The following is a 23,241-nucleotide window of genomic DNA, read 5'->3' as shown; positions in this document are numbered from 1 at the left end:
TGCCAGGCAATGGATCTGCCCTGGGCACAGGCTGCCATGTCACCTCTACACTCTTGCCCACCTGGGCCTTATAAAGCCAAATATGCCCAAAATAACCACCACGTTCACACTCCTGGGGTTTGTCCTGGTTTATTCCTCCCTGAGAATAATCAGGAAGCCTGAAGTCTGAAGGAATATCCTGCTGAAGTTTTGAGCTGTGACACCAAAAGTAGGTGGAACCTCATAGCACAGCCTTGATTAATTTTCATTAACAAGCTTTTTGTAATTCTCGTGATAATAACCCGATGGGTTAAACACTCCTAATTTCAAAATAAAATGGTTTTGCCAAAGTAAACGTGCAGAGAACTGGGAAACAAAGAAACCCCAGCCTGTTGCAAAATGAACCAGCGTGAAAAATGTCCTTAATGTCCCCACGTTCTCTGGAGGGTCCCCCTCCTGCTCTCCCCACTGCTTCAGGATGAAAGTAAGGTTTGAATGGAAGTCAAAAACACGATGCAACTGCTGAATGTCAGGCAGGGGGGAAATGAGAGCGTTCCTGGGGTAATTCAGAAAACAGCTGCTGCAGTGCTGGGTTAGTTAGAAAAAGATGCTGCTCCCCTTGGGAGGAAGAAACAAATTTCTGGTAACTTGGTGTTCTGGGGGCAACAGGCAACATGGCTGTGATGCTGTGAGAGCCCAGACAGGCAGCAGACATCACAATACAAGGACCTGGAGCAAATCCTCTTGACAGTTGAGGTGGTAAATGTAGAGCTAAATGGATCACAACCCTCTGTTTGAAAGGAGGGAAGGTCAAAAGAGGACTAAGTTACTTAAATCATTCTTTAAATACCTCTTCCAGTCCTAGAGCTTGAGCTGGTTTTACCTGTCTCAAAGCTCTCCACGACTAATAAATGTTGTGAAAATATGGAATATGCTGGTTGTTACTGGTTGCAGGCTGCAGCTGATACATAAATCAAGCTCTGCTGACAGAAACCTCCACCGTCCACCCACTTTGCCCTCTGACCACTTCAGTATTAGGGAATCATCCCCTCCATTAGTGCACTTATATTGAGAAGAATGATGTGCAACGGGGGGGTCCCAGCAGCTCCTTTGTTTATAGCCAGGAACCGTCTGAGTTCTTAAAACAACACGAAAACCCAGCTCCTGTCAAACAAACCTCCCCTCCGCGCTCGGATTCGTCCCCGGCGGGAAGCTCGGGCCCTGCCTCGCGGACGCGGAACTTACAGTCACTCCAGAGGGGGGGGAGGAAAAAAAAAAAAAGAACCCTTTCATCACGTTGGGGTTTTCTTCGCTGTTTTGTTTCACTTAAGACATCACTCAGGAGCAAATGGGGTCTGTCAGGAGTAATTGGCAAGCGCCCGGGGGCGGTTTTTTTCGGGGCCGGCTGGATGGAAAGTCTCAGAGCGGTTTTGTCTCGCGCCGAAAAGAAAATATCGCATTTGATCTTTTTATGATCCTTGCAGACATGATGTATGTCTGCATTCCTCGGCCTGAGGAATTCTCGGTGTTCGGGTTTCGTTGCCTTTAAGTGACAGGAAGTAGCACTTCACCCTTATTTTTGCAGTATTGTCTGAGAATTAACCACAACGTAATGGTAATGTGCATTTTTTTTTTTATGCTTCACAGGGATTTGCTTTTATTAGCCATTTCTTGTGGTTTTGCTTGTTGGCGCTTTTCAGATCCTCCCAGTGATAACTCTGGCTGTTGTGTTTCATCTGTGCTTGGATTCAAACACGAATTTCTTCTGAAGCCCTCTTGCTAAATTGTGGCCCCCTCAAAGATTCCCTTCCAAGAAATCAGCTTTGCCCTGATGCAGTTGTGCAAATGTATCGTTGCTCTTGTCACCTCTGACCCTCAGCTTTTTGGTCATCGAGACAAAGGACGGATAATTTTACATTAACATCGTGGTTGGTGACTGCAGAGCTGGAGTAGAATCAAGGAATCATGGAATGGTTTGGGTTGGAAGGGACATTAAAGATCATCTAATTCAAATTCCCTGCCATGGGCAGGGACACCTTCCACTAGCCCAGGTTGCTCCAAACCCTGTCCAGCCTGGCCTTGGACACCTCCAGGGATCCAGGGGCAGTCACGGCTCCTCTGGGAATTCTATCCCAGCCCCTCCCCACCCTCACAGGGAAGAATTCCTTCCCAATATCCCATCTAACCCTACTCTCTGTCAGTGGGAAGCCATTCCCCCATTCCTGTCACTCCATCCCTTGTCCATCCCTTCCCTCTCTTGAAGCCCCTTTAGGCCCTGGAATGGGCTCTAAGCTCTCCCTGGAGCCTTCTCCTCTCCAGGCTTTGGGGCATCTTCCTAATGCCTCCCTAGTGCCACGTAAAACCAATACCAGGGAGTGAATAGTAAGTCCCAGAGCCCCTGATAGCCTCAAAAACTGCTTAAAACCACCACTGTGGGCTCCTCAGCATTTCAAACCTCCTGCCACATCTGCCATCACGAGGTTGGCCAGAATATGACAAGATTACATGAAGAAAAATTGTTAATTTTTGGTGATGTCCCCGGGTGTCACATCCGGACACCTCTAGAATATTTCCAGACACAGGGACTGCACCACCTCCCTGGGACACTTATTCCAAGGCCTGACCACTCCTGCAGGGAAAAAGTGTTTCTAATCCCTGATCTGAACCTGCCCTGGTGCAATTTAAGGCCATTTCCTCTCCTCCTTTCCCTCAGGACGTGGCAGCAGAGCCCAACTCCCACCTCACCAGATCTGGCAGATCCAGACCAGAGGGAATGGGGGGTTTGTTACTTTTGCTGCCTGTGGACTAACTCGGTGCAATAACACACTTAGTGCAGAATTCAATGAGAGAGAAACACCGTTTTTTTGGGGGCAGCCTGTGGGTTGAGCTATTCAGCCACATCTGCTGTGACTCTGTTGATTGTCACTTTTCCACAGTTCCCAAAGTGGAGATGGGCTTTGTTTAGGCCACCTTTTCTAGGCCCCTCTCCGAGTGGAGCAAGCAGTGCTGTCCTTGAAAAGGCTGCTTGGTCGTTCAGGGTGCTGCCCCAAGAGACTGTCATCTCCGGTCAGTCTCAAATGACCAATATCCTGAACCGCCTGCATGCAGGGTTGGGTCTGCGGCTCCCAGTGCACCTTTCACCTGCCGTTTCGACCCTCGCCTGTCGCTACAGGACTTTTTGCATGTGGGTAAAGCCTTCAAGCCTGCGCAGTGGATTTTTTAGGTGAGACACAGTGTGCGCGGAACTGAACCCACCCTTTAATCCTGAGGTTCATCTACCAGGGCCGAGCGAGCTTGGACGGTGGCAGTGAGGTCCTCAGGACGTAGGTTTGATTAGAGTGACCTTCTCTTAGATGGATGGCCTTACAGGGCTAAGCGAGCTCCATCTGCCCGGGTTTGGGATTGGAGTTGTCCTTCTCCTAGGATGACTGCCAGGAGGCTAAAGAGCTCATCCTGCCCAAGAATGTATTAAATCTGGTCCTACGTTTTTGATCTGTCTGGCATGGGCGACCCTACTGGAGGCATGTACCATATAGCTTGCAACCAAACAGGGGAACGGAGACTATGTTCCTATCCACTTTCACCCGGTTGGTTAACCGCAGACCAACGGGCATCTTCCTTCAATGCGGTCGCACAAAGAGCAAAAGACAAAGGCATGCACCTGCCTCCAAAGGTGTACCTAAATTAACTCTAGCATGTTGGAATATCAGAACCATGCTCGATTCTGCGGGTAGCGGGCGTCCTGAGCGTCGGTCTGCCCTAATTGCCCATGAGCTGGCTCGTCTCAACATCGACATTGCCGCTCTCAGCAAAGTTCGCCTTCATGAAGAAGGCAGCCTCAGAGAACATGGTGCCGGTTATTGAGGCCATGTTACTGAGAACGCAGCTGCGATGGGCAGGGCACGTCTCAAGGATGAAGGACCACCGCCTCCCTAAGATCCTGCTCTATGGTGAACTTGCCACTGGCTGCCGCATGAGAGGAGCCCCGAAGAAAAGATTCAAGGACTCCCTGAAACAACATCTCAGCCTTGGCCTTATTGATCACCATAACTGGTCTACTCTGGCCTCCAATCGGGAGGCCTGGAGACACACCATCTATAACGCAGCTGTCTCCTTTGAGAACTCACGCAGGATCACTCTCGAGGAAAAAAGGCAACGCAGAAAGAACCGTATCTTGCAAAATACACCATCTAAGGAATCTTTCTGCTGCACCTTTTGCAATCGGATATGTCTGTCACGTATTGGCCTCATAAGCCACCAGCGTGCCTGCAGCAAATGTGGATAGTGCCTTCCCAAATCTTCGTTCGCGAAGCCTAGCCATGATGATGACAGTTCCCAAATTAATGCCACATCAGAGATCCCTGAGCCAACAGCACAATTAGTTAACAAAGCCATGTGGGATCATGAGCAAAATGAAAGACAAGCTGTGACGAGTCTCTTCTATCCCCAAAAGCTTTGTGGGCCTTGTTTAATTATCATCCCCGAGCAGTTGCTGTTGTCTTCTTGTAAATCTTGTGTGCGAGTGTTCAGGAGTGTTTTGCTTTATTTTTGTCACCAATCAGCAGAATTTTAAATGCACAAAGAGCCCTTCGTTCTTCTCCCCTCTTTTAGCATGTGGAGCTGAGGGCTGGGTGGTGGGTGTGAGAAACCAGGAGGTTTTGGCAAAAAAGTGCCAGTTGAATGTTTTCAGCAGGAGGAGAGAGCTTGGTGCCAGACCCCACAGAACAGCAGTGCCTCAAGTCACTGGTGTTTGACCTCCTGCAGGATGTGTGCAGGGCTGTGTGGTCAGGGAAGAGAAAAGAGGAGCCACAGAGGGTCACTGAGGTGTTAGAGCATCCAGCAGATGCCAGAATCCCTGAGGTTGGAAAAGCCCTCCCAGCCCATGGATCCCCCCTGTGCCCCATCCCCACCTTGTCCCCCAGCCCAGAGCACTCAGTGCCACGGCCAGGCCTTCCTGGGACACCTCCAGGGATGGGCACTCCAAACCTCCCTGGGCAGCCCCTGCCAAGGCCTCACCACCCTTTCCAGCAACAAATTCCTCCTCCTGTCCAACCTGAGCCTCCCCTGGCACAGCTGGAGGCCGTTCCCTCTCCTCCTGTCCCTTGTTCCCTGGTAGCAGAGCCCGATCCCCCCTGGCTCCCCCCTCCTGTCAGGGGGTTGCAGAGCCAGAAGGTCCCCCCTGAGCCTCCTTTTCTCCAGGATGAGCCCCCCCAGCTCCCTCAGCCCCTCCTGCTGCTCCAGCCCCTTCCCAGCTCCGTTCCCTTCCCTGCACACACTCCAGCCCCTCCATGTCTCTCTTCCATGAGGTTCCAGACCTGGACACAGCCCTGGAGGTCCCTCAGCAGTGGCAGCACAGGGGACAGTCCCTGCCCTGGGGCTGTGCCCACACTATCCCTGATCCAAACCAGGTTCCATGGGCCTCTCGTCCCCCTGGGCACACCCAAACTCGTGTCCAACCACTGTCACCAGCACCCCCAGGGCCTTTCCTGATCCTTTCCAGCCCCTCTGTCCCAGCCTGGAGCTGCAGGGGGTTGTTGTCACCCAGGGGCAGGACCCAGCCCTTGGCCTGGTTGAACCTCCCACAGTTGGTCTCATCCCATCAATCCAACCTGTCTCCAGCCTTCTCAGATGCTCTGACCATATTTCAGCCTGTTCTTCAGGAATGGATTCACTCCACTACATGTTTGTTCTTCACTTGAGGCGCTTTGAAGTCAGTGGGATATTTAATTTGGGAATTTCACTGGCTGCAGGATGCTGGTGTCACCTTGTGATGGTTGGATTGTGGAGTGTGAAAATACTGCTTCAGTGGTCAGCTGCAGTCAAAAATGAATGAACAGAGCATTTTTGTCCCATGTATAATTCATACCTCCTTTTAGACAAGAATAAGATAGCATAGCCTTATACAATAAAATGCAATAATATAAATAATATAACACACTCTACTTTGAGCATCACTTCTTGAATCCAGCAAAAGTAAGACAAGCAGAGCCAGCAGAAGCAAAGAGGAGAGCAGAGACTGGAATGATCCCTGCAGGAAATAAGTTTAACCATAGTAATTTTCCTGAGTTTGGGAAAATGGAAAAACGGGGTAGCAAAGGGTCATGATGGGTGACTATAAAATCCTAAATAGCATGGGGAAGGCAGATAGGGAAGGATTAAATACTCTTTCTCAAAGCACAAGCAGCAGGGGGTGCCTGGTGGGATCATAAAGCACAAAACAAAAGGGAAAAGCTTTTCACAGTCGTGCGTAGTCGGTTTGTTGAGCTCATTCCCTCAAGATTGTCCTGGAGGCCAAAAGGAGAAATGGTTTCCAAGAGGGTCGAGACAAAGACAGAGCCAATGGTCTGGATGCAAACTGGAACAAGACCATCATGTTTGTTCTCTGTCTTGTGCTTTTCCCTGGAGGATCTGTCCTGGCTGCCGGAGGTTGGGAGGAGGAATGGCTCCCACAAGGAATTGCCATTTCTTCCTATGTTGTTCTATTCAGAAGCTGCCAGATGGTTGCCTCACCCATGGTTCTTTCATGCTCACTCTCTTCTGGTTCTATGAGCACAGAAGGTGTCTCATAGGCTTGTAAGCCATGAACTGGGCACAGGAGGTGAGTTCTACTTCCTAAATGGATAGAATCGTGGAATGGTTTGGGTTGGAAAGGACCTTGAAGAACATTCAGTTCCAACCCCCTGCCACGGGCAAGGACACCTTCCACTAGACCAGGTTGCTCCAAGCCCCGTCCAGCCTGGCCTTGGACACTTCCAGGGATCCAGGGGCAGCCACAGCTTCTCTGGGAATTCTATCCCAGCCCCTCACCACCCTCACAGAGAATTGCACTGTACAAGTGCCCTGTGTCTTCTCTAACTGTCTAACTTTGTGACTTAAGGACAGGCTTAACAAATCTTCAACATCTTTATTATTTAAATCCTAAGGAGCCTTTCTTTGGCAAATCCTTTCTGGGTGGCAGATTTGACTTAGTCACTCTAAGCTTTTAAGGGAAAAGCACTGTAACAGTGTCCTGCTCCTTTAACTGTGCATAATTTAAAATTCTATAGTGTTCAAAAGAAAAATATCACATGTTTGGTGGGTTTCAGTGGCACTTCAGCACCTCAGGACCATGAACATCCAGCTCAAAACAAAATGGTGTTTTATTTCTGCCTTATAATTCCCCTCCACAAATGGCTTGGTGTGTGTCCAACATAAATTTTTACTTCTTCATTTAAAATTACTAAAAGCAGCAAAGACTAAGGAATAGTCAGCTTGAAATTCTTGGTGTGCACGGTTTGGACTCGGTGCTTGGCCACTTATCTGCAGCCAGGAACATTTTTAAGAAGCTCTTGTGAGGCTTGCAGGAAATACATACGAGCTTTAAATGTCGGGTCTCGGGGGAGCAGAGAAAAATGCGCAATTGTTTTTGGGTTTGGACTCGTGTGATTGTGCTGGTGACGTGAATGACGGTCTGTGCTCTTTATTTCTGCTCTTTCCAGGATGCTTTTGCAATGAGAGGCTTCCCTGAAATAAGATTCTCCTGTTCGGGGAGTCGTTTTAAGGCGAAAGCAAATAATCGACTCTGAGGATGGAACTGGGGTGTTGATGGGAAGGAAGATGGGGTTGAAGAGGGAGGAGGAATCAGAAAAGCTGATTTTTCCTCAGTCTGCCACTTTGTACCTTTTACCTGTGTTTTTTTCTGGTTGTGAGAACTGGAGCAAAACCACTACAGGATCCTCTGAAATCAGAGAATATGCTGAGTTGGAAGGGACCCATCAGGATTATGGAGTCCAGCTCCTGGCCCTACGCAGGATATCCCAAGAATCACACCATACTTTGGCTGTAGGGACAGCAGATCCCAGAATCATAGAATCACCAAGGTTGGAAGAGCCACAGAATCCCAAAATGGTTTGGGTTGGAAGGGACCACAAAGATAATCCAGTCCAACCCCCTGCCATGGGCAGGGACACCTTCCACTAGCCCAGGTTGCCTCAAGCCCCATCCAACCTGGCCTTGGACACTTCCAGGGATGGGGAGTCCACAACTTCTCTGAGCAACCTAATTAAGAACTTCAGGAAGAGAATTTTTGTTTGCTTCTTGATTTTGAGAAGCCTTCCAGCAGTTTTTTTTTAGCCCTCAGAGTTCAGCACAAAAGAATCTCAACCCCTGAATGATCCCAGAATCATCAAAGCTGGCAGAGACCTTCAGGATCATCCAGTCCCACCCTCACCCAGCACCACCACAATCACCCCTAATCCATGTCCTCAAGGGCCACATCCAGACACCTCTGGAACACTTCCAGAGGCAGTGACTCCACCACCTCCCTGGACAACTTATTCCAATGCATTTTGGGGAGGAATAAAAGCAGTTTCAACCCCTGTTGTGGTGCAGAGATTACTCTGTTGAGTGTTCAGCAGTGGGGTGTGAACCACAGCATTAAACTGTTTGCTTTCATAAAATATACATGGTGCAGGAGGGGTCACAGCAGATATTTGCTTATCTTTCAGCTTGTTTGAAGACCAAACCACAGCCATGTTGGGCTAAAACAACTGAGGTTAGATAGTGCTGTTAACTCCTCTCCCAGCTCACCACGAAAACCTCAGTGCTGATACACTCGTGCAGAGTGTACAGACCAGCAGAGGAATGAAAAAGAGCAGTGAGTGATGTGAGGGAGCTGCAAATCTGGGCTGGAACACAGTGAGAGTGGTGCCAGAGTCTTTCCAAGCGTGGTCACGCTCCCAGGGGGATGTATCTCCCTGGAAAAACACACCAGCTGGGGTTTTTCAAAGGTGTGCCCAGAGAAAATGAACGTGTGTCAAGGGCCTGGCTGCCTCAGGCAGCTTTGGGAGTCCAAAGCAGAGGTGATATCATGGCTGATTCTTCCAATTTACCTACAGTGCCAAGGAAATGTCTTAAAGACAAGAGTTTTACAGCTTTTTTCCTGTAATAATTTTTTTTATTGTGCTTCTGACTGATTTATAGAGAACTTTAGAAACCAGACATGGGATATGTGTTGTGACAGCTCCTGCAGGCTTACCTGCTCTGCTCCAGGATGCCAGTCAGTTCCTAGATATTGGAAATATTAATGATTTCATGGAGTTGTAGAATGGAAGGTGTGGACTCCCCATCCCTGGAAGTGTCCAAGGCTGGGTTGGACAGGGCTTGGAGCAATCTGGGCTAGTGGAAGGTGTCCCTGCCCATGGCAGGGGGCGGCACTGGATGAACTTTAAGGTCCCTTCCAATGGAAACCATTCTTTGACTCCATGATTCTGTGATTCTATCTAAAAAGCTTATCAATATGTATATGGGTAACTCCTTCAGTTTATACAATGGACATGAAAAAAGTGTATCCAAAGAAGGGCAATGGAGCTGGGGAAGGGTCTGGAGAACATGTCCTGTGAGGAGCAGCTGAGGGAGCTGGGGGGGTTTATCTGGAGAAGAGGAGGCTCAGGGGGGACCTCATTGCTCTCCCCAACTCCCTGACAGGAGGGGGCAGGGAGGGGGGGTTGGTTCTGCTGCCATGTCCTGACGGAAAGGAGGAGAGGAAATGGCCTCAAACTGCACCAGGGCAGGTTCAGATCAGAGATGAGAAACAATTTTTGCCTGCAGGAGTGTTCAGGCCTTGGAATAAGTGTCCCAGGGAGGTGGTGGAGTCCCTGTGTCTGGGAGTGTTCCAGAGGTGTCTGGATGTGTCCCTTGGGGACATGGATTAGGGGTGATTGTGGTGGTGCTGGGTGAGGGTGGGACTGGATGATCCTGAAGGTCTCTTCCAACCCTGATAGTTCTGGGATTCCTGACATCTGCAAGGGCTCTGTTGCCATTTCCTGAGGAGTTTGTTCTTTCTGTGAGGAGAAGACACTGTGTTTTTGGAGTAGCACGGACTTTGGGACCTCAAAACAGGAACTTTTTCGAGCTAAGCTGAAGAAAATTCAAACCCTAACTAACTTCTGAAGTAGTAGCAACCAGTCCTGTGGCCCACCCAGTGGTTAATGCCCCCAGAGAACCCCTCTGAACACGAGTGTCAGGATGAGGATAAGCCACTCTGGCAAGCGGCCTCTTCCCGTGCCGAGCTTTCCATCTGTTTCCACTCGCTCTGGAGGGATGTGGGCAGCACTTCTCCTGAATATTTGAAGATAACAGCACACTTCTGCTCTGAGGAGCAAAGAACTCCTTGGTGATAAGATCTGTGATGACATCTTGTGGTTTCCTGCAGCGTGCTGCACAGGGAAGAGCTGCCACCCCGGCTGATGGAGAGCTCGCTGGGTGTGACATCCCCATGGCCTCCTCCTTCCCAGTGCATCCCAGTGCATCCCAGTGCATCCCCAGGCAGGGAATCTGACCAGGATCACACCTGCAGTGGTGTTGAGCTGAGGTTGCAAAGGGGCAGCAAGGTTTTTGTCTGGAGAGGAGGCACTGAGCTGGATGAGAGAGCAGGTCTCTGACTCATCAGAATGAGGGTTAATGTTGTGTTTACAAGCAAGATTGTCCTGGGAAAGTCACACAGGATTACAGAATCATCAAGGCTGAAGAGACCTCCAGGATCATCCAGTCCCACCATCACCCAGCTCCACCAGAATCACCCCTAAGCCGTGTCCCCCAGGGCCACATCCAGAGGCTGAGGAGATGCAGAAGATCACTTCTACAGACTCCAGGAGAATTATTTGTGGGGTAGGAGTGAGTGAGTGAGTTGAGTTCTAAACACCCAGCCCAAACAAAACTCGAGCAGAGCAGCAGCAGCTCTCCTCCTTAACCTTAAACCTGCCACTTGTTTGCCCCATGAGCTGCTTGAGGTAGTTCTTTATCATGTTTTGTATTGCAGCAGGTACAGAAAATTCGGATGACGCAAAAGGGAGGGTGTGTTTGTCTTGGAAAGAGCTGAGGTAAATACCACGTTTAACATCACAGTGAAAATAAACTAAAAAAAAAAGGTGCACTGCCCTTTTAAGTGAAGAGCACTGTTGCCAAAATATGGCTGGGAATTCCCTGAAAGGTTGGAGTGAGGTGTGAGTTGGGCTCTTCTGTCATGTCCCAAGTGAAAGGATGAAAGGAAATGGCCTGAAGTTGTGACAGAGGAGGTTCAGATCAGATATTAGGAAAAATGTTTTCCATGTCAGAGTGGTCAGGCCTTGGAATAAGTGTCCCAGAGAGGTGGTGGGGTCCCCGTGTCTGGGAGTGTCCCAGAGGTGTCTGGATGTGTCCCCTGGGGCCATGGATTGGGGGTGATTGTGGTGGTGCTGGGTGAGGGTGGCACTGGATGATCCTGGAGGTCTCTCCCAACCTCGGTGATTCCGGGATTTTGGGATCCCCAACCCACTGCTGAGGATTTCAAACCTGGGCACACGAAAGGGTTCAAAGGAGTGGAGTCTCCTTTGGGGTTGGGGTTCACACTCTCGCTCTGGAAACCCTGAGGTTCAAAGCAAAGGAAGAAACCAGCCAGGTTTACCCTCCCTTAGTCGGGAAGGAGTTGTGGCAGCTCAGGAACAAAAGCTGGGAGCACAAAAGCCAGACCTGCTCTGCAAACCCGGCACAGGTGGCTGGAAATAATACTGGGCAAATACCCCCAGTCCCTGCTGAAAGTCCCTTTGTAGGAACATTTGCTGTGGGTGGTTCACACAGCTTGGCAAACAACCTGCCCTGGGACAAAAGAAAAAGGCTTCCCAGGAGCCACTGGGCACTAACGAACCTCCCGGATAAAGTTATCGCCGGGACTTTTCCTGCCCTTGTGACCTTTAACTCCCTTCTCCGTTTCCATCTCCTGCTTGAGGAACTTCAGCCTTCACAGGTGAGGAAGTTTTCGGCCAGCAGACCTATTGGAGACCCCTCAAATATGATTCCCCTTGTCCCCCAAAGTGCATTTTGAGAGGGAAGAAGAGTCCAGTTGACCAGGTGTCTGTTGAGCTCCCTGATTCTTCTCCAGGGATGTGGCTAAACTTTTAATATTTTAATGTTTTATATCTCAATTTCCCTCTGTAAAAACTGGAAAACTCCTCTGTGTTGTCTCCTGAGGAGTGTAGAATTACCCATAGGCAGATAGATATGTACTGTGGATACATATTTCTGTAGGTAGGTGGATTTTATTCAAATAGAGAATTCACATTTTTGAAAAAAAAAAATTTGAAATAAAAAATAATTAATATTTAATGACATGATCTATTGAGTGGCCCGGGAAAAGATTTCTGTAATGAGAAAATCTGGCCTTCAGACCCTCCAGGGATGGGTGGGTGAGAGAGGGAATTCCTTCCTTAGAGAAGGAATTACCTGTTGCATTTTTCAATAAAAGTGGGGCCACAGCCTATTTTTTAGATAATTGTTACTTTCCCTGTTCAAGGTTAGCCTTGAGTGACCAGATCTGGGGTTTTGCTGTGGGCCTGTCCAATGTATGAAACACCTGAAAATGTTTAATTCTTAGAATCATGGAAGAGTTTGGGTTGGAAGGGACCTTAAAGCTCACCTTGTTCCACCCCCTGCCATGGGCAGGGACACCTTCCACTAGCTCAGGTTGCTCCAACCCCCATCCAACCTGGCCTTGGACACTTCCAGGGATGGGAAGTCCACAACCTCTCTGGGCAACTTAATTTAAGATCTTCAGGAAGAGAATTGTTTGCCCCTTGATTTTGAGAAGCCTCCCAGCAATTTCTTTTAGCCCTCAGAGTTCAGCACAAAAGAATCTCAGTCCCTGAATAATCCCAGAACCATCAAGGCTGGTAGAACCCTCCAGGATCATCCAGTGCCACCCCAGCACCACCACAATCACCCCTAATCCATGGCCCCAAGGGCCACATCCAGACACCTCTGGGACACTCCCAGACCCAGGGACTCCACCACCTCCCTGGGACACTTATTCCAAGGCCTGACCACTCCTGCAGGGAAAACATTTTTCCTAACATCCAATCTGACCCTCCCTGATTCCGTGGCCTCTTCAGGACAAAAAAAGCCCAGGAAGACGACCCGAAATTCGTTTTAGTAAAGACACAATGGATGTTTCAGAACATTTCAAGCTGATAAACATCTCATCCTGCCCTTTGAAGGTGCCTCCTGGACCACAGGGAAGGTGCCATCCATACTCTGGGTGCCTCCTGCTCCCAGCAGCACCGCTCAGGGATATTCCCACAGGATGTTCTTGCCTTTGCAATGACTTTATTACTCATCTGCCAACCAGCCAGAGCTCTGTGCTCACAGATGTGAAAAGCAAGGGGGTTTTAATAGGATAAATACAGCTCCTCTGGGGATAATTCCAGCCCCGTCGGCTCGAGCAGAGAGATGCTCTTGCTCCTGTTTTTAGAGGAAGAAAAACAGGCTCCTCAAGCCTCTTCCCCCAAAGCACTTGGGACCACAGGGCTCTTCTCCTCTAGCTGATTAATATTTAAAGGTTCTTTTGAGAACATAATCACAAAAGCAAAAGCAGAGCTCCAAACACAGTGTATCTCATTTCTGTGAAGAGTTTCCCACTTGGCTCCAGTCTGGGATAAGCCCCAAGAACTTCAGGATCTCCACAGGGTCCCAGGAAGTTGTTGACCATCCCTGCCCTCCTTAGTGGAATAAAACCCCACCAACAGAGCAAGAAACAGTTCTCCCTCCACAGAATTGTGATTTTTTTCCCCCCCTAATTTAATTACTAATGATACACTGTGTAGCTTTAATTTATTGATTAATTAGAGGTCAGAAGTTTGTACTTAGCATTGATATTTATATCGGTTAGGAAAGCCCTAGAACCTGATAGTTTATCTTTCTCTCTCAGCATTGTACCTCTGGGACTGCTGGAAAGGCTCACCCTGATAAACCTTCTCCATAAAAGAAATCTCCCAGGAGCTCTCAGGGATTTGGGGAGCAGTGGGATTTTTGAGACACCTGCTGGTGGATGGTCCCTTTTCTTTGGAGGTCAGCTGTGCATGGGTTTTGCTGCCCCATCAGCTTTTCCTAGAAAATCACATGCTGATCATTGTGAAGAAGTTTTTCTATGGAAATCATTACCTGATCTCACTGTTTGGAGATAAAAAGAGATAATTTTTTCCTGGAGAAAAGGAGGCTCAGGGGGGACCTTCTGGCTCTGCAACCCCCTGACAGGAGGGGGGAGCCGGGGGGGGGGTCGGGCTCTGCTGCCGGGGAACAAGGGACAGGAGGAGAGGGAACGGCCTCCAGCTGTGCCAGGGGAGGCTCAGGTTGGACAGGAGGAGGAATTTCTTCATCTTCACCCCTGAAAGGATTTGCCTGTGAAAAGGGATATCAGAGCTCTCCTGGAGCACCTGGAGAGGGAACAACACACAGGAAAAGAGCAGGACTTTATCAAAGGATGATGTTGGGAGAAATGGAATTATATTGGCCACAGGTGGATTTAGGTTGGAAACCATGGAAGATTTCCCAGCCTTCTGAGGCCTGAGGTTGTGGCACAGAATTCCAGGAGGAGCAGGAGGGTGACCAGGTGTGGAAAGGTTTAATTTAAAGAGGCTCGGGGGGGACCTTCTGGCTCTGCAACCCCCTGACAGGAGGGGGGAGCCGGGGGGGGTCGGGCTCTGCTGCCAGGGAACAAGGGACAGGAGGAGAGGGAATGGCCTCCAGCTGTGCCAGGGGAGGCTCAGGTTGGACAGGAGGAGGAATTTGTTGCTGGAAAGGGTGTTCAGGCCTTGGCAGGGGCTGCCCAGGGAGGTTTGGAGTGCCCAGTCCTGGAGGTGTCCCAGGAAGGCCTGGCCGTGGCACTGAGTGCTCTGGGCTGGGGGACAAGGTGGGGATCGGGCACAGGGGGGACTGGATGACCTTGCAGACCTTTTCCAAGCTCGATGAGTGTGTGAATCCTGTGAGTTCTGTTTTTCTGATGCTTTTTGCTCCTGTTGGCTCACCCCCAGCAGCCCCCCTGTGCGAAGGGGGCCGTGTTTGCCGCGGTCACTCCGAAGCCGTCGCAACAAACCCAGAGCCATTCGTTGCCTCAGCAGAGGAAATCAGAGCCCAGCTCTGCAGTCCCCACTGTCCCTCCTCCCTGACCCCACTCCAAAGCTTGGCTGTAGGTGGGGTTTGTGCCATTGCTTTGTTCCCAAAGTCCTATTTGAGCCCTATTTGCCCAGCTGGTGTCAGCTCAGGGCTCTGTTTGGATTGCTCCGGAGAAAGATTTGCCTGAAAGGTTTGCATATTCCAAGAAACCACAATGATTAAGTACACACAAAAGAAAGCATTATGATGAATAATCAGGACATAATCAATGATACCCTTTCTGCATTATAAATGATGACGCTTATACTCAACAGCTTTTAGGCAGAGCGTGGGTGTGACAGCTTGAAAAACAGTGTAGAGCATGACAGGAGACCTGTCAGCTCTTAAATGAGGTAATTAATGACCTGCTAAGCATGCAGATTTTAAATGTCAGTTAATTTTTTTTTTTTTTTTGAAGTATCTCAGTAAAAAAATTATTTGCAATTTATCATTTTATTAGTAAAAAACTCCGGGCAAGAGCGCCGTGAGAAGTAACAGTGTTATGACAAAAATACTTTGTGCTTTTAGCAGTAAAATATAAAATCAAACCTCCCTCTGAGATTCCTCTCACTCGACATCCTCTTCAGAGTATCACTTTAGAGGTCGACAGCTTTATTTTCTGTAAACATGCACTGCCTGGATTTTCAGACGTTGTCCTCAAAGCCAGAACCAGCTGCTTAAAACTGAGGCTCAGAAGAAAAGCAGGAACGAATTTCTTCTGCCAGATGTCGGTTCCTAATCCTGCCAGGTCTGAATTGGTGTGACCCCCTCCTTCCAGGATTTGTCTGGTGTGGGAAAAAGCGCAGGTTTCATTTTTAAGGGAAGTTTTTAAGACTAATTCTTAATCTGAATTCATGTGACCCCTCCTTCCAGGATTTGTCTGGTGTGGGGAAAAGCGCAGGTTTCAGTTTTAAGGGAGGTTTTTAGGACATGGGTTTTCAGGTGGTTGATGAATCTCCGGGAGCTGAGACACCGAGCTGTGGCTCCTCAACCGTCGCAGCTCTGTAACATTTTTAGTGTTTTATTTTTGGGAAATAGTGGGTACCACATGAAAAATGGAAAGATTTCTTCTCCATGAAAAAAAACCACTTTAAATCTCCTCTTCTACTTCATGGATTAAAGAGGGGTTTTAGCAAGACTCCACACGGTGGGAGACTACAGGGTTGTACCCATGGAGCAGGATCTGCTCATCCCAGACACACTCAGTTTGTCAGCTCAAGCTTCCATCTGTTGGAAGCCAGGAAACCCTGGTGGAATCCTTTGACTGTGGCCAGGAAATTCTTCACTTGGTGGGGAGGCCCTGGCCCAGGTTGCCCAGAGAAGCTGTGGCTGCCCCTGGACCCCTGGAAGTGCCCAAGGGCAGGTTGGATGTGTCTTGGAGCAACCTGGGCTGGTGGAAGATGTCCCTGCCCATGGACTGGGTGATCCTTAAGGTCCCTTCCAGCCCAAACCATTCCATGATTTGGTCTCTGATGGCTGAACACTTGGAATACTTCCAAATTAGGGTTAATGTGCCACTGGCAGGGTGTGCAGAGCCTCCCTGCATTGTCACCCTCAAACAACGCATGAGTTTGTGTTCTGGTACAGTAAATCTTCCCTTTTAATATGGGTTTGCATCCTGAATGTTTAAAACAAACAAGGCCCTGAAAAGGTGAATTTTAATCTCTCTAATGACACCAAAAATACAGGGTGAAGCTCTGGAGATTATGATTTAACAAAGATTGTTTCCTAAGTGCTGACTTAAGGTTGTGTTTACCCTCTGCATGCACAGTGAAATCTCGTTCGGGTGCTTTAAGAAATGAAAGCAAGTGTTTGGAACACTTTGTGCCAAGAATTGTAACCACTGAAAACTGACTTTAATCCTGGCTTAAAACCCGAAATGCCCAATTTTGTTTAGGTGTGAGTCTTGTACTGTTCATGTGACCGGTAACAGCAGCTTTGCCAACTCATTACAATAAGATTTTAATGAAAATTAACATCCAAATCTTGCAAGGCTGGATGGGTATTTTTTTTCTCAGGGAAGAAGAAAGGATGCAGGTCTTCTTCAGCCTTCTTCCCAGGGCAGAACTGCCCTGATCCATCAGAACATTGTTCCAGTGGGATGCCTCCAACTCCAAGCTTTTACTACCAGCGTGGAACTCAGTTTATTGGTTTGAGCTGCACAGAAGAAAAAAGAATCAGCAGTAAAACAAACCACAAAAATTAAGAAGCATTGGTGTCATAGAAGAGATTTGATTTGGTTTGATTTGATGAATATTTTTTGGAGTGTTTTGTTGGCTACTTGTTGTGGAAATATGGGAATCTTCAGCTCTGGCAATGCACGGGGTGAGTAGAAGCCTTCCTACTTCCTACTGCATCCAGATGTGGGATCCCAGCCCAGGAAGGACATGGAGCTGCTGGAGAGAGCCCAGAGGAGGCACCAGGAGGATCCCAGGGCTGGAGCAGCTCTGCTGGGAGGAAAGGCTGGGAGAGCTGGGATTGTTCAGCCTGGAGAAGAGAAGCTTTGGGATGACCTGATTGTGGCCTTGCAGGGCCTGAAGGAGCTCCAGGAAAGATGGAGAGAGACTATTTCCAAGGGCTGGAGTGACAGGACAAGGGAGAATGGCTTCAAACTGACAGAGAGCGGGGTTAGGTGGGATATTGGGAAGGAATTCTTTGCTGTAAGGGTGGGGAGAACGTGGAATTCAATTCCCAGAGAAGCTGTGGTGGTGCTGGGTGATGATGGGACTGGATGACCTTAAAGGTTCCCTCCAGCCTTGACAATCCTACCACTGTGTGATCACCCTGTGCAGGATTTGGCCTGAGGGTCTGCAGTGATCTCACCATCCCATTGCCCTCATCAAGAGCCACTGTTTGAGACCTGGTTTTATTTAGTGCTTCCCAAAATCACATCCTTGAGCTTTTGGTTGACCACAGTTGAACTGTGTTTCTTTGCCCTCAGATCAACAGAAATATCTGGGGCTTTTCTCAACCATCCAGTTCACATTTGTTTTCGCGACTTAAACCATAGACAAGTCAACAGGAAAGTTTTCTTCATGACCCTCCTTCTCTTCAAAGATGACAGGGACATGCTCATGGGACTGAATCACAGAATCATGGAATATCCTGAGTTGGAAGGATCCCCAAGGATCATCCAGTCCAAGCCCTGGCCCTGCCCAGGACACCCCAACACTCCCCCCTGTCCCTCAGAGCGTTGTCCAAACCCTCCTGGAGCTCTGGCAGCCTTGGGGCCGTGCCCACTGCCCTGGGGAGCCTGGTCAGTGCCCACCACCCTCTGGGGGAAGAACCTTGTCCTGAGATCCAACCTAAAACTAATTCCTATATCCTTAGAATGTTTACGAGCCAAACACCAAGGTCTGAATGAAAATCCCAGGTATTTGCTTGAAAGATTACTTTATTTAATAGACCTTTGTTATTTTTTTTCTTCATAGAACCATGGAATGGTTTAGGTTGGAAGGGACCTTAAAGCTCATCCAATGTCACCCCCTGCCATGGGCAGGGACACCTCCCACTAGCCCAGGTTGCTCCAAGCCCTGTCCAACCTGGCCTTGGACACTTCCAGGGATCCAGGGGCAGCCACAGCTTCTCTGGGAATTCTATCCCAGCTCCTCCCCACCCTCACAGCCGACAATTCCTTCCCAACATCCCATCTAACCCTGCTCTCTGGCAATTTAAAACAATTTTCCCTACCTGACTAACTTTGCCTCCTGACCGAGCTCCAGCTCTTTGCTGCGACACCCAGAGCGATATTTTCTGAAAAATAATTCTCCTTTTCAGACTTTGGGAAGCAGCTTGGGCCCCACCAGGTGTTTCCAGCTTGAAATCAATGTCTTTTGTCTTTGGATCAAGCAAGAGAAGCATCTTTGCAACAGATTCAAGACTTTTCTGACAGTGCTGAAACTGTCTCAGCTGAAACTCGCTCTCTCAGCTTTTTCTCTGCATTTTGCTGCCCCAGCTTCTGTTTGGTGCTTCCTTCCTTCTTTGTCAGCTTCTTTGGTGCTTCTTCTGATTTTTATTTATTTTTTTTTTTTTTTAAATTCCAAGTAAAAGAGAAGAAGGAAAGCCAGATCATTGATCCAGCTGCCTAAGTTCTCTTTTTTTATTCCATATTGAAGCCAAATGCCTTTAAGCCAGATGGTTTCTCCTCAGGCCCATCTCTCCCGATGCTTTGATCACCAGTGGGTGCTCTCATTCTTTGAGTCACCTGGTTCCATAAAAGACCTTAATATTTTCCTTACTCACCTCTGCATCCAACCTGGCCATTGATTACACTTATCACTGATTTAATCTGTAACACCATTTTTGGCACCTCCTGGCTTTGTATCAGAGTAAAATTTCTCTTGCTCTCGTCGCTGTTTTTAAGGTACAAATTGTTGATTGAGCCACTTCATAGCCCTGTTTCCCACACCCCAAATCCTGAGCCTGTTTTGGCAGAGATACCAGGGCTGTCAGTGGAAAGGTTGGAATCATGGAATGGTTTGGGATGGAAGGGAGCTTATAGAAAATTTAGTTCCACCCCCCTGCTGTGGGCAGGGACACCTTCCACTAGCCCAGATTGCTCCATCCTGGCCTTGGACGCTTCCAGGGATCCAGGGGCACGCACAGCTTCTCTGGGCAACCTGTGCCAGGGCCTCCCCACCCTCACAGGGAAGGATTCCTTCCCAATATCCCATCTAACCCTACTCGCTGTGGGAAGCCATTTCCCCTTGTCCTGTCCCTCTCTCCCTTGTCCCCAGTCCCTCTCCAGCTCTCCTGGAGCCCCTTTAGGCCCTGGAAGAGGCTCTAAGGTCTCTCTAGAACCTTCTCTTCTCCAGGCAGAACACCTCCAGCTCTCCCAGCCTGTCTCCATGGCAGAGTTGCTCCAGCCCTGGGATCAACTCAGTGGCCTCCTCCAGACTCCTTCCAATGGCTCCACGTCTTTCTTGGATGCTGGAGCCCCCAGACCTGCAGTTCCCGTGTAAGAACCCCCCTTTTGCACCATCAACACTGGTGAACATCCCAGTTGATCCCCACCCCTGGAGAAGGCTGTGCCACAACCCTCTGCTGTGCCCAGGGAGATTCCAACCCTGGAGCGGCTCCGGCAGAAGGTCGGTCCTGGTGGTGCAGAGTGGATTGAAACGTTCATTTCCTGTTGTTCTGGTGAGCTACAGCTGAGATGTGGGACAAATATTGGTTAAAATTAAGAGGATGTTCTAGAACAACTCAGTTTGCCAGAATTATTCCACCCCCTGGAAGCAGGAATAACCCCGGTGTGGAAAACAACGTGATGGCCTGAAAAACACAACGAGACCTCTCTCCTCTGAGGATGACAGCTGAGTTTACATTTTCATGACGTCTTTCAAGGCTGCTAAACTGTTGCCTAATCCTTACCTGAGGGCTAAAAGCCTTTCAGGAGCACAAACAGGAGGAATATCAAACGGGAGAGCTCCGTGCTGCCCTCCCCAAAACTCCTCACAGGAGCAAACCTGACAGAAGCGCAGTCAGGGATAACCAAACCCTCCATCAGAGGCATCAGCTGCTCTCCCGTGCTCCAAAGCTGACTTCTGAAGGCTTTGAAAGAGCAAAAACTGGCACATGTGGACGAGGCAGGGTTTGGGAATATCCTCACTCTTGTCAGGAGAGCATCTGCCTGGGAAAATTTGAGAGGTTTCACCTCCCTGCCCTCCCAGAATTGTAATAATTAGCTGATTTTTTTCTTTTCCAAGTGGCTGGATTATAGTATTTAGTGGTAGATGTATTATTTAAACAGGTGGTTTAACACAGAGATTTATCTCAGTATATATAGAAATAGATTCATGGATCTCAGATGCTTCTTTTACCTGAATTCTTCATTTATTTATTTTTTAAGACTTCTTTTTATAGTCACCTACTCAGGGGAATCTTTGTGCTCTCCCAAAGTTGGAGTTTCATCTGTTTTGGCAGACTGGTCAGCCTTTGGGGTTGAGCAATTTCTGGGCAAAATCATGACAGAAATGCCTCCAAATAGCTTCTTTCACATATTGAGAAATTTCTGGAGACTGGGGGAGCTTGGATTCCTCATCAAACATGCAAAGATGGGGAAAAGGAACCTCTAGATCTTTCTTTCAAGGCTGGACATCAGCTGGGATATCCCTGGAGAGCTGCTGGGCAGTTCTTGCCCGTCAAATGATTTCTTAGAACACGTGTTCAAAGGCTCACAGGCAGCTAATTTAAATCAGCAGGTGGATTTTCACGGGAATTTTCTATTTCATTCACCCAGAATTAAAAAGAGATCAATAGCAACTCAATGTGTTTGTCTGGGAAGGAAAATTTATGCATGAAATAGGTAATAATCAGATTAAACGTTTGCCTGTTGGAACTCTTGGAGTGCAACACATCCTCTTGGAACCAAGAGGATCCCAGGGCTGGAGCAGCTCTGCTGGGAGGAAAGGTTGGGAGAGCTGGGATTGTTCAGCCTGGAGAAGAGAAGCTTTGGGGTGACCTGATTGTGGCCTTGCAGGACCTGAAGGAGCTCCAGGAAAGATGGAGAGAGACTATTTCCAAGAGATGGAGGGACAGGACAAGGGGGAATGGCTTCAAAGTGACAGAGGGCAGGGATAGATGGGATATTGGGAAGGAATTCTTCCCTATGAGGGTGTCCAGAGAAGCTGTGGCTGCCTCTGGATCCCTGGAAGTGTCCAAGGCCAGGTTGGACGGGGCTTGGAACAATCTGGGCTATTGGAAGGTGTCCCTGCCTGTGGTGAGGGAGTTTGGAACTGGATGATGCTTAAGATCCCTCCCAATCCAAACCATTCCATGATTCTGTATAAAAAGCTCAATAATATTTCTACTCTCCTGCTTTAAAATGCTTATTTTCCACATGGTTGTATGAAATACCACCGATAATCCCAACTTTATTCAGTGAACTCTCTCCCAGGCTCCTCTCTCAAAATCACTCTAATTTGCGGAGTTACTCCTGTGAAACACAGGTGAGTTAAAAAATGAAATAAAGGATAACAATCAGACCCTAGTTCCTGAGTTTGCAATCTGTTGTTTTTATGTGCCCAGCAGGAAATATTTGTTTCAAATCCTGGGTATTTCTAAATACCTGGCTTCTCAGAGGAGTAAAAATGCAATCAAAGTATTTCCTTTCAGAGCTGCATCCACTTTGTGATTAGCCAAGGGTTTTTTGTAACAGGAATTTCCTTTTCAGAGATGTTTTCTATTACGTCTCCTTGGTTTTGTGTGTTTTGGTTTGAGTTAGGGTTGGATCCAGGTGGCTGCCCCTGGATCCCTGGAATTGTCCAAGGCCAGGTTGGATAAACTTGGAGCAACCTGGGCTGGTGGAAGTTGTCCCTGCCCATGGCAGGGGGTGACACTGGATGAGCTTTAAGATCCCTTCCAACCCAAACCATTCCATGATTCCACGACTCCCTCTGGCTTCCCTTTGTGATTTTATCTCAGTTCTGCCCTGAGGACTCACTCCCAGGGTTCAGGTTCCACCTGGATCAGCCTCCCTGGAAAGATTATCCCTGTCTGAAACCCCAAATTCATAGGTTCCCTAATGGAATCCCTGAAGTTGGAAAAGACCCCTCAGATCCTCAGCCAAGAAGGTGACCCTGGCAGTGCCACCCCTAAACCACATCCCTCAGCCCCACATCCCCAAAATCCCCCAGAACCAGGTGCTGGGGGTGTGGGGTGATACCAAGAAGGGCCACTTTGCTCCCAGCTCCCATCCAGTCTTGGTTGGGATGAATTTTTCCAGGCCCAGGGGTTCTGTGGGTTTGTGTCACACCCCAAATTAGGCCCCAGGGATTTATATCTGAATTTGCTGACGTCCACAACCACAAATTTGCCACTTTTTTGCCTTTTTTGTGTGTTTTTTTTTTTTTTTGCCAGTAATTCTTTTACCCAAGGAATTGTGCCTTTGGCCCCCGAGGGCCTTTGATGGAGTTAATGTGGGAAACAGCTGGGGAATGGTCAGAAAAACCCCAGCAGATGAAAATTTTCTGCCTTCATTGGCTTTTTCCATCGAATAAAAGGGATATTTAAAAGTGAAAAAAAAAGAAAATAAAATAATTCTGCTGCTTCTTCCATGAAACTCCAGCACCATCCACTCAGGCAGAGCAGCCACCATCTGCTAAACAGGTTACTTAAAACATCTTGTTGCCTGTATTCTAATATCTATATTAGATATATATCAAATATGAACTCCTAAATAAAGACAGAGAATAGTTTTCAGCCTGTACCGTGGATATCTCAATGGTTTTACAGCACTGCCGCCTAAAAGCAGGGTGTGATACCCAGATTTTTTTAATAACACAGCAACAATTCCTGAGAATTCCACATTCCTTTTTTGACCTA

At 48.4% G+C, this 23,241-nt stretch overlaps 1 long non-coding RNA gene across 2 annotated transcripts; it reads left to right on the top strand.

The window, feature by feature from the left end:
• The first annotated feature begins 1,217 nt into the window (after positions 1-1,217).
• Positions 1,218-13,988, top strand: LOC116782610. 2 transcript variants are annotated; one of them, XR_004355270.1, is made up of 4 exons: positions 1,218-1,332; positions 1,464-1,594; positions 10,778-10,838; positions 13,697-13,988. It is a non-coding gene; the product is annotated as an uncharacterized LOC116782610 (long non-coding RNA). The 2 variants fall into 2 exon arrangements; XR_004355271.1 differs by lacking the exon at positions 10,778-10,838.
• Positions 13,989-23,241: the final 9,253 nt, after the last annotated feature.

The sequence above is a fragment of the Chiroxiphia lanceolata genome, chromosome 2 (genome assembly GCF_009829145.1).
Source record: "Chiroxiphia lanceolata isolate bChiLan1 chromosome 2, bChiLan1.pri, whole genome shotgun sequence".
In the NCBI taxonomy this organism is placed as follows: domain Eukaryota; kingdom Metazoa; phylum Chordata; class Aves; order Passeriformes; family Pipridae; genus Chiroxiphia; species Chiroxiphia lanceolata.
The sequence above is the reverse complement of the archived record's forward strand: the minus strand, read 5'-3'. Positions and strand labels throughout refer to the sequence as shown.